This window comes from Pinus tabuliformis, chromosome 5_2 (assembly GCF_031772625.1).
Source record: "Pinus tabuliformis cultivar Carrire ecotype Pingquan chromosome 5_2, CPIR1, whole genome shotgun sequence".
In the NCBI taxonomy this organism is placed as follows: Eukaryota; Viridiplantae; Streptophyta; class Pinopsida; order Pinales; family Pinaceae; genus Pinus; species Pinus tabuliformis.
The window spans coordinates 627,923,032-627,937,687 of NC_142306.1; the positions used below are offsets into that span (position 1 = coordinate 627,923,032).

The 14,656-nt window shown below is 37.0% G+C and overlaps 1 pseudogene; it reads right to left on the reverse strand.

The window, feature by feature from the left end:
• Positions 1 to 3,223: 3,223 nt before the first annotated feature.
• Positions 3,224 to 5,957, reverse strand: LOC149160607 (serine/threonine-protein phosphatase 5 pseudogene; annotated as a pseudogene).
• Positions 5,958 to 14,656: the final 8,699 nt, after the last annotated feature.

Here is a 14,656-nt window from a genome sequence, read left to right on the forward strand (position 1 = left end):
TTTTCCTGTGGAATTCTTAGAATTCTTTTATTTTTATTTTTTCTATGATTTATAATCTGTTTTTATAAATAATTTCCCTTTTCATCTCTTCTCATACTTTGATTTTTATTTTCCTCATCATGTATCTATTTCCCTCTTTGGGCCTCTACTTTCTTTTTAAGTTTCTAATTATATTCCTCATTAATCTTATTCTCTAATTTTTAAGTCATATATTCTTCTATTTTCTTCATTGTGCTTTTATTTACCCTCCTATCCAATCCTTCAATTCTATTTATTCCTTTTCTTTTAATATTATCTTTATGTTTTTCTTTTTCTTTTTCTTTTTTGCATCTAGAGCAATCTAGAACTTGATCAAGCTCTTACTTGCATAAAATCAGGTCATTTCCAACTACTACTATTATAAACTCTCTTACTTACATAATTTGCCACATCTATAATGTCTAAGTGAACCCACACTAGTGTGACACATAAACGGTGTTGACAATAAATATAACAAGAATTTTACTACTACTATTATAACCTCTCTTACTTACATAATTTGCCACATCTATAATGTTTAAGTGAACTCACACTAGTGTGACACATAAACGGTGTTGACAATAAATATAACAAGAATTTTCTTTATTATAATACTATTTTAGTTTGATTTTGAATTTATAACTCTCTTATTATTACTTTATGAAAACAGTGTGAAAAGATTTTTATTAAATCACCAAATAATTTAATATTATATTGTTGAAATAAAAAAAATTATATATATATATATATAATAAAATTATTAAAAAAAATAATATAATTTAAATAAACTAAAAATTAAATTTTAATAATGATTGAATCATTTTAATTTCAAACTTAAAATAATAATTGTTGAATTGAGGCTTCTCTGATCCATAATATTTATAAGTAGAGCTTCGGCGTAAATCACATAAAGAGAGACATTTGTCGACCCGTTTCGAACCAACTAGTGTGGTTCATCGTCACGACAAGTTGAAGAAGCAGATCCAGCTTAGCATGATAAATAGTCTGAGCAGAGTCTCCAACTCTCTGCATCTTTTCAGAAAAGCTAGATCTCTCTTCAACTTCGAGACCTGCAAGCGTGCCCGTTCAAAATGATGAACCTTAGATGCAATGGCTTTACCGTGCAGGGAATCAATTGTTGAATTGAGGCTTCTGTGATCCATAATATTTATAAGTAGAGCTTCGGCGTAAATCACATAAAGAGAGACATTTGTCGATGCGTTTCGAACCAACTAGTGTGGTTCATCGTCAAGACAAGTTGAAGAAGCATATCGAGCTTAGCATGATAAATAGTCTGAGCAGAGTCTCCAACTCTCTGCATCTTTTCAGAAAATCTAGATCTGTCTTCAACTTCGAGACCTGCAAGCGTGCCCGTTCAAAATGATGAACCTTAGATGTAATGGCCTTACCGTGCAGGGAGTCAATTGTTGAATTGAGACTTCTGTGATCCATAATAGTTATAAGTAGAGCTTCGGCGTAAATCACATATAGAAAGACATTTGTCGACGCGTTTCGAACCAACTAGTGTGGTTCATCGTCAGGACAAGTTGAAGAAGCAGATCCAGCTTAGCATGATAAATAGTCTGAGCAGAGTCTCCAACTCTCTGCATCTTTTCAGAAAAGCTAGATCTCTCTTCAACTTTGAGACCTGCAAGCGTGCCCGTTCAAAATGATGAACCTTAGATGCAATGGCTTTACCATGCAGGGAATTAATTGTTGAATTGAGGCTTTTGTGATCCATAATATTTGTAAGTAGAGCTTCGGCGTAAATCACATAAAGAGAGACATTTGTCGACGCGTTTCGAACCAACTAGTGTGGTTCATCGTCAGGACAAGTTGAAGAAGCAGATCCAACTTAGCATGATAAATAGCTAAGCTGGATCTGCTTCTTCAACTTGTCCTCATGATGAACCACACTAGTTGGTTCGAAACGCGTCGACAAATGTCTCTCTTTCTGTGATTTACGCCGAAGCTCTACTTATAAATATTATGGATCACAGAAGCCTCAATTCAACAATTGATTCCCTGCACAGTAAAGCCATTGCATCTAAGGTTCATCATTTTAAACGGGCACGCTTGCAGGTCTCGAAGTTGAAAACAGATCTAGCTTTTCTGAAAAGATGCAGAGAGTTGGAGACTTTGCTCACACTATTTATCATGCTAAGTTGGATCTCCTTCTTCAACTTGTCCTGACGATGAACCACACTAGTTGGTTCGAAACGCGTCGACAAATGTCTCTCTTTATGTGATTTACGCCGAAGCTCTACTTATAAATATTATGGATCACAGAAGCCTCAATTCAACAATTGATTCCCTGCACGGTAAAGCCATTGCATCTAAGGTTCATCATTTTGAACGGGCACGCTTGGAGGTCTCGAAGTTGAAGACAGATCTAGCTTTTCTGAAAAGATGCAGAGAGTTGGAGACTCTGCTCAGACTATTTATCATGCTAAGTTGGATCTGCTTCTTCAACTTGTCGTGACGATGAACCACACTAGTTGGTTCAAAACGCGTCGACAAATGTCTCTCTTTATGTGATTTACGCCGAAGCTCTACTTATAAAAATTAAAATAATAATACTTTTATTAAAATTAAATAATCAAAATTTATTATTATCGTTTCATTTAAACAATGAAAATATAATTATTATTAATTAATTATCTTATTTCACTTTATCATTGATAAAAAGTTTATCGCTTAGTAAATTTTTTTGGATTGTTGTGAATTTAATTATAAGAATATATAAATTAAGGAAAATATTATTGAAATTTTAAATTTGACACATTATGTATTTTTGATTATAGTATATATCATTTTATTTATCTATATTTATATCTATATATAAGATGTGAATACTATTAAATTATAAATATATATATTTATTTTAAGAATATCATATATTATTTTATCTATTTATATATTATAAAGATAATAGGTAAATATTATTAAATTAAAAATATATGTTTATTTTAGGAAAATCTTATATATGTTAACTTTATAATTAAGAAATATTTGTTTAAATTCTAGCAAATTTATTGGATAAATGATAGAAATAGTAAATGATTAATAATATGTATTTTATTAAAGATTAAATTGATGCAACCTTATGGCTGCACAACCGATGGACCTTATCACGATTTAAATACTCCTTAATGGCCAATACATTTTATGTTTCCATCAGTCTTTGCCAGCCCAGGTTGGGACTTTAAGAAAGGCCTGAGTCTATCTTTGGTTCATCTCCACTTAAGCCCAAGCTTTCCATACCTAGTTTCCCAACATCAGCATTGTCAGAATCAACCTGCACCAAAGGGATTTTCCCCCAAATGCTTTTACAGCGTCTTGAAATGATGGAAAGACCTCTTCCTAATCCTTGGCAGTTACAACGAGCAGGGTTTCGCGCCTTATAGAACTGTTAGCTATCATATTAGCACCTTCCCTGGTGAAAGTCATCACTAGTGGGAGCTTGTTTGCAAAGGCAGACTCAGTTACGACAGCTTTCCCGACTTTTCCCTCAAAATGGGATATTTTTCCAGGTGCCTTCTTCAAACACCAGCTGCCCTCTTCGCCTTTGTGTTAATGCCAAGAACAACGGCTACGCATCCACTAACTGTTTGACATAAGAACACGCCATCTTCTTGCTTGGACGCGGCTTCAACTTCCTATTGTCAGTGCCCTCTAATGAGTCGAACAAACCAACAGCAACTGTGGTTCACGAGCCCAACGTTTTTGTATCCTCAGTTGTGATGAGAGAGGATACCTCAGATCGAGTTTCGTTCTTCCACCTTTCATGCAGGGTCTCTAGATCTTCTGCGCGGATCCCTAATCAACGGAAGTATTGGTTCATTTATGCCTAGATGGCGACTCCCGTGAACTGGAAACTAACCAATACTACACAAAGACTTCCCATGGTGAATTCCAGTGGCATCAACAACTTATTACTGGCTCTGGTTTTAATTTATGACAGGTTCCTCAGAAAGGTCTTCAAACCCTTCTACAGGAGCCTCGTAATTCTTGTACCATTAACTACCAGAAGAGACCCATTCAGCGACCACCATTCACACATTCAAACATTACCATTTCGTATTACAGGGATTGTACGCAAATTCCTTAGCAACATTTCACATATTCATTAATCATTTACTGATCATCACATAAATCACACAGAAATTTCTAAGCAGACACTTACACACTTGTCCAATTGACCATGGGGAGATCAAGTCACAGAAACACAGAACTATTACAGGTTTATTATGCTGAATCTTTATTAGCATATTATTGTTACCTCAATGGCCTGATCATACAAGGATGAGAGTGCTCTGCCCTGGCCCTCTCTATCTATCAGACCTCCCCTCACTCGATCTATCTCTCCCCTACTGCCTCCTTCTTCTCTTTTTTCCATCCCAAAAAAAAGAAGTTATACATATGTCATATCTAACTACTACTTTCCACACATGAAGGAATTATTTATACAGTTATAATTCAATCTTGATCTCCACATAAGCAAACTAGACCACTTGGCTTGATCTCCACGCAGGGATGATCACTTGCCATTTATTCCTAATTAGACCACCCTTAACCACTTACCCTTATTGAAATTAATACAAATTTAACAACTAAGTCTTCCTCCCAATCTTGCATTAGCCACAACATGTGACCACCCCATCACATTGCTGGCCAAGTCTAGATGCTCCTGCATCAGACTCTCACACTTGAAAACATTCATGATCTCCTGATCATGTGCTTTCAAAAAGGAATGAAGAAAAAAAAAAAATTCCTCCTGGATCCCAGACTTTGTCCTGGAGTTGTCCATATGCTCTGCTCCTCCGTTTAGGTTGCATGTCAGTTGCTTCCTGCTTTATCTTCCTTCTTTGGTCACAATAGTTTGGAGCTGAGAAAACCATAATAAGTTTGCCATCGTGTTAAATTTCATAACCTTCCTCTTTAACTTCATGAGACCTGACCACCAGCTCAGGATTATTTTCCTGGAAAAACCTGTTGGTCATATCTTCTCCAAAAGACAAACCAACATCTCGTTTGTTGGGTCCATGCCCTTTATGGGGCTGTGGATCACTCCAAAGTATTTCACGCATTAGACACTCTTTAGGTGGCTCTCGGAATCGAACAATTTCTTTGATATCATCCAGTTTTATACCATCAACACTAAAAAGACTACCATGAACAACAAAAATCTTGTCATTGAGGATATGAGCCAAAGGCAAGCAGCAAAACACTTCAGCGAAAAGCTCAACCATGCTTTCACTGTACTTGGACTTGACTTCGCCCTCAAAACTATAAATCTGGTTCATACTCCTGCTTTCATGATTTCCTCTTTCAAGGCAGAGTTCAGTTGGACACATACACTTGAATACGAATAGCACAAGTATGACTTCAACTGAAAATGATCCTCGATCAACAAAATCACCATTAAAAAGATAAGGATTGTCCTCCGAAGGAAGCCTACTAATCTCAAAGATGTTAAAAAGGTCATAATATTGACCATGGATGTCATCACAAACAGTGAATTGCTTTCCATTCGGAATATCGATGTCAACCAGCGATGGCATCGCCTCCAGCAAATCCTTTACTTGCAATAATATTTGAAATGCACACCTTCTGTGTATATTTTCCTGATTCTTGAAGTCATCCATCACTTTCTTTATAAATTCCAATGTTACATTTTCTCCTTCTATTCTATGCTGTCACTCTACCTTTATTGAATGAAAATCAATGGGATCAACAACAGAATGATTCACAAGATCATTCACTGAGATGGCCTCAATAAATCTAATTTTTTTGACTGTTGTTTCGGTCTCTTCAAGCTTTTTGGTGGCATCAGGATCATTTGGACAAATTCTCTTAACCTGCTGAAAATCTTTTAGTACTTGACTGATCACCTTTTCTGATGCTGCCAACCTTTGCCTTCTGGTCTGCTTCAACATCAGTTTCCTTATGTTCTCAATCCTTGTTTCCAATAGATCTTCTTGCTAGTCTTCTTCATTAATTCTCCCTTCCTGCTTTAGCTTGTTGCTGCTGTCCAGCTGCATCTTCCTCTGTTTCACACATTCAGACTGTGTGTCTCCTTTCAACAGCATTTCAACTTGTTGTTCTGGACTTTCTTCTTTCATCAATACTTCACTCTGTTGATTTAACTCCTTAATAATGCTTCCTTGCCCTGGTTCACAGTTGTGAACTTCTTCCTCTGCTTCTGCTCCCTTTACTGCAGACCTCTTACAGTCTTCATCAGGTACTGGTGCTTTTAGCCATTTCTCCAGTAACTCTAGCTCCTTCTCCCATACATTAGCTTCTTGACGAGAGCTGCTTTCTTTTTCTCCTTGATCCTGTTGTTGACTTCTTGTCATTGTCAGCTCTTCTTCCTTTTCTTCACCTTTTGCTAGGTGAATTTCTGCTTCATGTCATCTTCCTTGAGGCATATTTTCCAGGTTGATCAACTCAACATCTCCCATGGTTGACTCAATCATGCCTATCATCATGACAGCATGATGATCTTTTACTATGTTTTCAGAAATCATGGTCTCTTCTTCATGAACTTCTTTGACAATCTTCATTGGTTGTCCCTTTTCACCTTTATATGTTGCTTTCACTAATATTTTTGAGCTCTCGTCTTCTATGCAGTTTTCTCTTCCAGGACTGTCAGCTACATTCCGTGTGGGTGACACTGAATCGCTTGAAAACAATGTTGAGGAACCATTGAGTGGAGAGGAACAATAGCTAGGACCACATGCTTCCTGCCAAGAAATGTCTCTACCAACTATGGGCAACCCTCTATCGCCGTGAAGACAAGATGTCGGCAACTTAACCCTTCCTTCAATTGATTTCATGTCCCCACCTGCCAACTTCTCAAGGGAACCGGCTTGATGTGCATCCCAAACCACGGGAACAGAACAGGGTTGATCACTACATTTGATGGCATTTCCGCCAGGTTTCCGTTGACCAATAAATAGAAAATTAAATGATGATTTGTCTTCCCCTGCCTGTCAAACTGATACTTCCACGTCATTTAAACCCTCTTTGACCTCTTCTGTCTCTCTCAGGCTACTCCTGGAAAGTTGCACATCCTCTACAGAATATTTTTTAGATGTTACATCTTGAACTAACAAATTCTTTTCTACTGATAAAACACTCTTCCTAATGCTCATCTGGCCCTCTTTCATACATGAACTTCCTTCGAGCGGTAACGTTGTGGCCAAGATTTCTGACAACGGTGTATGCAATGTTGGAAGCTTATGTGGAACATCAATTACTTTATTTGCATCTTTCCCATAAGGTTGTGTTTCCATGATTCCATCAATTTTACCCTCTGTCACTAGTTCGACCTGTTTCTCTGAATTTCCTTCTAGTCTTCCTGTCAACATTTCAGTAAATCTCCTTGAGCTTCATTCTAGTCTCCTTGTCAACATTTCAGTATGCTGATGCAAGTTCTCTTCTGAACTTTTGAGACCCTCATAACATCTTACCTCTTCCTCATCATCATCCAGAGATATTCCTTCCTCTGGCTTGCAGATAACTTCATCTGCTTCATCTGCTTCTCCTGCTTCTTCAAGCATTTTCCTCTGAACAAATTTGCCTGCGGCATCTTCAATTCTTATCCTTGACTCAAAGAATTTGAGTTTCCTTGTCCATAAGGCAATCTCATTTTGCTTCCACCTCATCTGTAATGAGTGCCAAATCACCTTCTTTCCTTTTAATGGAAAGGTCCATCCTCTTTTCTAGTCTTCTAGTTCTTGTAGCAGCTCTGTCAATATCTCCAATCTTGCTTTCATGTCAGCAAGTTGCTTGTCAAGCTCCTCTTGACTCATCCTCTTCATGCCCTTTGTCTTGGCATTCTTTCTTCTATAGTGACTTTCTTCAGAACCTCTGCAATGATCTTCCATCATCTTTGTCTTCATCCTCTCTTCTTGAGCTCCTCTCTCCACTGCAATAAGCCTCCGCAACAGCAAGTCCTCCTCACTGCAATCTTACCTCACTAAGCTCTCCACGCTCAGTCTTTTGGTAAGCATGGTCCTCCATCTGGAACCTCCTCTTGAGCACCATCTTTACTCTTCCTAGGCTTCTGCAAGCTCTCACTCTCCCTTGAGAACACCTCAGAGTGCTTTCTTTGCTCTACTTTTCCCTTTGCCTGCTACTGAAAACCTTCAATCACAGTTTATCAACTCAGTTAAAACAAATATCATCATATATATATATTTTTTATGATCCCTGTAGGATCATGTCCATCTGCATTTTGCATGCACTCTATCAAATTATTTGCTTTCCACAAATTCTTTCTTTGAGAGTAAAACTCTTCTCCTCTCTGTTCTGCTATGTGTTCGGATTTAAAATCTCCCTTGAGAATGAAATTCTCAACTCTCTTTGCTATCTTTCATTTCTGTTATCTTTGACCTTTATTGTCCTTGGCCATTTGCCCTCTGCAACTTTTCCTTTGCTATCTTACCTCTTTACCACTGTCAGCGTCTGTCTCCTTCCAAGACCTGCTTTCTCCCTATGCAACCTTTGAACCCTTGCACACAAAACACGCTTGTTTAGACCTTTTATCCTGCTAGTCTTTCTGATTACCAGCTCTGTCACCTTGGCTGCTCACACTCTTCTTTCTCAGCACGCAAAACTCCTTTCCGCAGGAAATCTTTTCTCGCTCTGATACCAAAAATGATGCAACCTTATGGCTGCACAATCGATGGACCTTATCAGGATTTAAATACTCCTTAAAGGGCAATACATTTTATGTTTCCATTAGTCTTTGCCGGCCTAGGTTGGGACTTTAAGAAAGGCCTGAGTCTATCTTTGGCTCATCTCCACTTAAGCCCAAGCTTTCCATACCTGGTTTCCCAACATCAGCATTGTCAGAATCAACCTGCACCAAAAGGATTTTCCCCCAAATGCTTTTGCAGCGTCTTGAAATGATGGAACGACCTCTTCCTAATCCTTGGCAGTTACAACGAGCAGGGTTTGGCTCTTTATAGAACTGTCAGCTATTGTATTAGCACCTTCCCTGGTGGAAGTCGTCACTAGTGGGAGCTTGTTTGCAAAGGCGAACTCAATTACGGCAGCTTTCCCGACTTTTCCCTCAAAATGGGATATTTTTCCAGGCGCCTTCTTCAATAACACGAGCTGCCCTCTTCGCCTTTGTGTTATTGCCAAGAACAATGGCTACGCATCCACTAACTGTTTGACAGAAGAACACGCCATCTTCTTGCCTGGACACGGCTTCAACTTCCTATTGTCAGTGCCCTCTAATGAGTCGAACAAACCAACAGTAACTGTGGTTCACGAGCCTAGCGTTTCTGTATCGTCAGTTGTGATGAGAGCGGATACCTCAGATCTAGTTTCGTTCTTCCACCTTTCAGGCAGGGTCTCTGGATCTTCGGCACGGATCCCTAATCAATGGAAGTATTGGTTCATTTACGCCCAGATGGCGACTCCCGTGAACTGGAAATTAACCAATACTACGCAAAGACTTCCCATGGTGAATTCTAGTGGCATCAACAACTTATTACTGACTCTGGTTTTAACTTATGACAGGTTCCTCAGAAAGGTCTTCAAACCATTCTACAAGAGCCTCGTAATTCCTGTACCATTAACTACCAGAAGAAACCCATTCAGCAACCACCATTCACGCATTCAAACATTACCATTTCGTATTACAGGGATTGTACGCGAATTCCTTAGCAACATTTCACATATTCATTAATCATTTACTGATCATCACATAAATCACACAGAAATTTCTGAGCAGACACTTACACACTTGTCCAATTGACCATGGGGAGATCAAGTCATAGAAACACAGAACTATTACAGGTTTATTATGCTGAATCTTTATTAGCATATTATTGTTACCTCAACGGCCTGATCATACAAGGATGAGAGTGCTCTGCCCTGGCCCTCTCTATCTGTCAGACCTCCCCTCACTCGACCTATCTCTCCCCTACTGCCTCCTTCTTCTCTTTTTTCCATCCCAAAAAAAGAAGTTATACATATGTCATATCTAACTACTACTTTCCACACATGAAGGAATTAGTTATACAGTTATAATTCAATCTTGATCTCCACCTAAACAAACTAGACCACTTGGCTTGATCTCCACGCAAGGATGATCACTTGCCATTTATTCCTAATTAGACCACCCTTAACTACTTACCCTTATTGAAATTAATACAAATTTAACAACTAAGTCTTCCTCCCAATCTTGCGTTAGCCACAACATGTGACCACCCCGTCACATTGCTGGCCAAGTCTAGATGCTCCTGCATCATAAATTGATAAATAATTTATATTTAATAAATAAAAAATAATTTAATTAAAATATTTTATATTGTTATATTATAATATTTTAATAAATAAATTATATGGAAAAAAGTTGTTTTTAAATGGTCAACAAATTATTAAATTAATAATTAAAAACATAATGATTTGATACTAATCATTTCTTCTCTTTTTTTCATTTTACTTCAAAATTTTGAAGTACTTTATCTACTTTCAAAAAACTTAATACTATATTTATAAAATTAAATAATAAATAATAAATATTTCATTGAATAATAAATTTTCAAAATCATTATAAATTATAATAACTTTATATATATTGAAAATATATATGTATAATAATGTCAAAACTACTTTCCTGTAATAAAAAATATTTATATAAATTATTTTATCAAACATCAAATATAATATATAATGTATTATTAATTAAAATATAAAATTGATGGCATGATACTTTTATTTATAAGAATAATATTTACATAAATAAATTTGGTAAACAAATACTCAAACTAACAAAAAATTAATAATATAAATATAAGAAATACTTGAAAGAATAAAAAATTAATAATGTAAATATTTTGTTGAATGTTTAAAAATCTTGATACATTGCCAACTATATTTACAAGAATAACTAATTAATAATGTGTTGTTATGCATAAAAATAAAAACATCAATAACATAATACCTTACACCATCTCAAATCTCAAAGCAATTTTGTTGAGCTACAACAAATTTATTTGCATTATTAAAAATGGTTTTTAAAAATTCAAAATTCATGATATGATATTTTGTTACATTGATTTTTTGAATTATTTTACCAATTTTTTAATCAAATTTAACCTATTAATTTTATATTAAAAAAAATAAAAAAATCAATTCTTAATAAAATGATACGAAATAAACATCAACAATTTTATCCTAAATACTCATAATAGCTCATTAAAAAAAAAATCTACTGACATGATACCATGTATATGGCCGAACTATAATCAATCTTTTTTAACATAAACAAAAGATTAGAAACACAAATATTTGTGGATTACCTTAATACGATGTTAGGGTTAAAAGCGAACAACCACAATTCGTAATGTTTTTAACAATATTTGAATATTGTACTTTGTCTTGGGATACCTACAAGGTCGGCCAAAACGGCAATGCAAAGTGGAAAAGGATTGAAATGCGCACCATTCTCAATCCCGATTCAATTGTCCCATTTGTATTTTGCGTTTAGGTGTTTTAATTTTTCTGCATTTGTACGACCACTTAGACTCTATGTTTGTAAGTGAAATTATTCACCTTTTTCCTTAATAGGAAAAACACATCTTTTACCACTATGGATTTCATGTTGTCTACTCAAAATTTAGAAAGCAAAAAACTCATCTCATATATGTGGTCAATCTTGTTGTCAATCTTGTCATAATATAAAAGTTCTTATTATATAAGAATTTTTTAGTTTGAAAAAGTGATGATTATTTATTTAATGTGATAATTATATGATTGATATGGTTATACTAGGAGGGGGAGGCAATAGCGAATTTTAGGTGTTTAGAGTTTGAATGTATCGAAGGAGACTAGGGTTTACTACGAGACCACATCAATTTGTGAGGGTTCTCACCCCGTGGTGCCTTAGACTCACAAGTGTGGATTCCCTTAGTTGTTAACCTCTTAGGGGTTTCGGGTCAACGCACAGTTGCTTCGGTTTCACCATTAAGGTTTTCACTGTTTTCACCGAGATTTTTCTTGGACTATCTGCCATCTCCCGGTATTCCTAGTGTTTTTGGCGTTTTTTCCTTATTCATTGTTTTCCACTGAGCTAGCATATTTTGTTCTGATGCTCATGGATTTGGATCTTGTTGAATATAAACCTAAAAGTCCAATGGAGGGGTCTTTGTCTTCCATGCCAGTTTTTTCTGGAGATCTGAGCTCGGTTGAGGATTTAAACTTGCTTTTAGGTTGGTGTTTTCACCGACAGCTCGATTCATCTCCTCATTCCGCTGCACATGTCATTAAATGCCGCAAGGAGCCAATTGTTTCCTTTGTAGACTAAGATTTATTATCAGGTATTTCATCCTCAGCTAGACCCTCTAAGTGGTTTTTCCATTTACGTGTGTCTAAGGCAGTGTTTCTGAAGGTAGATTTTTGTGGGAAGAATACATGACTGTTAGAAAAGTGGTTGATTCTTCTCTAAACGAGGGGGATCTTTCAGACATATTTTGGTCTCGGGGTACTCTCCCCAGTGAAGCAAGTCAAGCAGTTGTGGAAAATCAAGGGGTTTTCACATTAGATCCTTAGCGACTCACTAGGCATGAGGGTGTGTGTAACACCCTCATCCCACATCTACCCAAGTAACTAGGCAACGATGGTAAATATGTGATGAGAGGCCACTATGATGGGATTCAACCTCCTAAGTCACCTTAAGGAAGTGGAATCGATGGAAACATACCACACAAACCTTCCATATCAACAACTGAACTCTCAGGACTCATCCCAACCACTCAGGTAACCAGCCCCTGAGACCAATTGAAGTTTTAGACCATTAAACCCCTAAACACTCCCTTGATATGGATAAGGGTGCATCTGGGAGGCTCCAGACACTCCCACATCATGGGTATGCATGCATTTGGGGACATTTCTCCTCAGACCTATGTCTGTGACTCCGCGATTTGTGCCACTTTTTCAAGCCCAGAGCCCAGGTCACTGCCCAAAACTCAATGACAGGTTCATAAATGAATTTACACAACATAACAATGGTACATTTACAAAAACATTGACAAGGTCTAGACTGGACCCCTACTATCCATGATAGGAATTTCGTCAAACATGTCACAAATATGTAATCTACAAGTTTAAAAAACATATTTGAGCATAGGGGTCTCATACTTATCTGAGAATCGCTAAGAAGCATTGATGCCTCAACACATTAGCTACAATTTCATCTATTAGGTCATAGATACATTATTCATTCATTTACAAATCAAAACATGAGGAGAGTCATACACCATCATTGTCATTATACATGTTTATAACCAACATAATAACAACAGAAATATCAAGGATACATCAACCATAGAATCCACATATAAACGAGTATATTTGCACATAAGATATCAAAGAGATAACCTGTTATTAATGAATGGAAAATTCAACCCAGGATGTGACTACCTTGTTCCACTCGACCATAGATTGACTAAGCCAAATCTCTCTTCAGCTAATCACCCATGTGCGATATTCCAAGCATGAATTTGGGACTCAAACCAAAAGAACCAACGAGGGCATCCCAAGGCTAAACCACCTCACCCTCATCAATAGAAACTAGGCTTTACCGCAATCCACACTCAATCACTAGGCCAACACAATAAACATGTAATAACAGACTTTACCATTATCTCCACCAGATCACTAGGCCAAAACAAGCATGGATGCCATTGAATTTCTCCACCAACACTGTGAGGAATTTTCCTATCTCCTAGTCTCTCAGGCTTTACCAAAATCCACATCGGATCACTAGGCCCTAAACCGAGAGTCCACCCTCTAGGATTTACCGTATATCCCGCCATTCACCAACAAGGATTCCTAGGCCTAATCAAGGGAAACCACCTCTATGCTTTACTGTATATCCTGCCATTAACCGGTCGAGGATTCCTAGGCCCACCGAGGCACACAATACCTAGCTTTACTGCAACCCACAGTATGGTTCAAGGGTCACTAGGCTAGTGGCTTTACCGCAATCCATAGTCTAGTTCAGGGATCACTAGGCCATGTGTTCTTTCTTTCAGAGATCCACCTCACTCAACTTCGAATCCATCTAAAAATCCAACTCAACAAAAACATGAGAACCCCATCACACCATGGCAATCCAGAAATGGCAAGGCTAGGCTGAAAACATTGTCACACCTAGCAAAACCCATGTCATGATAGCAAAGAACCACATGCAATACCATGCATGGCAAAGCTAGCAAGGAAAACAAAAATGCAAATAGATACCTGCAAAGAATCCAACTTTAGTTGCTTCAGAGAGAGAGAGATAATAATGAGAGAGCTCCAAAACTAAACTCACAAAAGGTACCAACTGATCCTCAAAAGCCTTTTTATCAATGAGGCCTCTATTTTCTTCATTTTCCATTATTTTCCTTCATTTTCCTCCTCACATGCAACCTGTGACCTTTCACCTTCATTTTCTCCTAATTTCCATTATTTTCATAAATAAATGTGCCAAAAATGTCATTTTGTCTTTCCAAAGCCTTTGTCATTGTCTTTGCCAATTTCCTTAGCCATAATAAACCAATGAACACCCACACTAAGATTTTTTGCCCAACATTCAGCTTGGAATAAGTGTCCCATCAATCGTGGTTATTAT